Source organism: Lucilia cuprina, chromosome 5 (genome assembly GCF_022045245.1).
Source record: "Lucilia cuprina isolate Lc7/37 chromosome 5, ASM2204524v1, whole genome shotgun sequence".
Taxonomy (NCBI): Eukaryota; Metazoa; Arthropoda; class Insecta; order Diptera; family Calliphoridae; genus Lucilia; species Lucilia cuprina.
In genome coordinates, this window is record NC_060953.1 from 14,298,273 (window position 1) to 14,299,821 (window position 1,549).

Here is a 1,549-nt window from a genome sequence, read left to right on the forward strand (position 1 = left end):
ACTGAACTAGAACTGAACTAGAACTGAACTAGAACTGAACTAGAACTGAACTAGAACTGAACTAGAACTAAACTAGAACAGAACTAGAACTGAACTAGAACTGAACTAAAACTAATCAAGGTCGGAAGTAATACTGATCTCAGTTCGACTGGTGCCCACAACGAGTATATAAGATCGCTTGTATATATATGTGTATGTAGAACCAAACTCGAACATTGTGTCCTACTTTTAGCTACAAGTATGTACCTAAATTCATACAATATTATTTTATACAAAGTAAATATTATTCGAATTTTTGTTTCAAATCTCATTTTAGCTCAAGTAACTATAATCTGAAGATCCTTATTAAATAACTAAGTATATAAACCAAACCCGCTATTGAAATGTAAAAAATATATAATTTTATTTGCTGAAATAAGATTCATGTATATTTTTATAATGAATATTTCTTTTGATGTAACCAACCATATTTGCGACATCCCTTGGTGATTTTTGATGTTAATCTCTTTAACACCCTATAAATTTATTCACATAAATTATACACACATATGAAATTTCCCATATGTGGGGTTTATGCTTCAGTACGCTGGTGTCTATCAGTTTGTGTGTTATCCAGTAAGCATTTATTTACTTTGTTATTTTGTTTGTACATATAAATACTTAAGCTTTTACTACACATGAATAGCATGTAGATTAGAATGGCTCGAGGAAAAGTATTGTTGTTTGAACATACATTCATACATATGCACATAAATTAAATTTGTATTAACTTTGTCTTTGCAAGAGAATAAGAAAAATAGTAAGTTTAATAACTCATTGCTATGTCAGCACTTAAGCAATCAGTTACAAGTAACGTGTATGAATATTTAGGAAAAATACAATATTTTGATTCGATTTTCGAACCATGTTATTGTCCATATACAATTCATTCATTCAAATTTTCAAGTACAAGCATGTACGTATAAAATCATGTAAATACTCACTTTATTTATTTACAGTAATAACAATATTTGAAGTATGTTTTATATTTTATTTATATACTTCCACACACTTAGTAATAATGAAAAAAAATATTAAAAGCACACACACATTAACAGAATAAATGACGGTTTCATTGTTTTGTTTAATTTGTTGTCTTTAATATTTATTTTTTTATATAATTATGAATGTGATAAAATTAGAATATTAAATATTTTATTTATTTTTCTAATTACACAAAAAACAAATAGAAAAAATAACGCAATTAAAAATTTTAATCGTCATGGTTAATTAGTTTGGGGAAAAAATAAGAGATATTAACTTTTTTTAATTAGAAACCAGAGTAATGTGTATCAGGAATAGCAAACATATGTAAACATTAAGATGGCTTTGGAAAAATAAATTCCTTGAACTAAAGAGCAGCTTGTAGCCGGTACAGTTAGCCTATCTATAATGTGAACTAGAGTTTATAGTCTATAGCATCCACTATATGCCAGTATATGTAGACTGTAGATCTAACTAACTAACTAACTAACTAACTAACTAACTAACTAACTAACTAACTAACTAA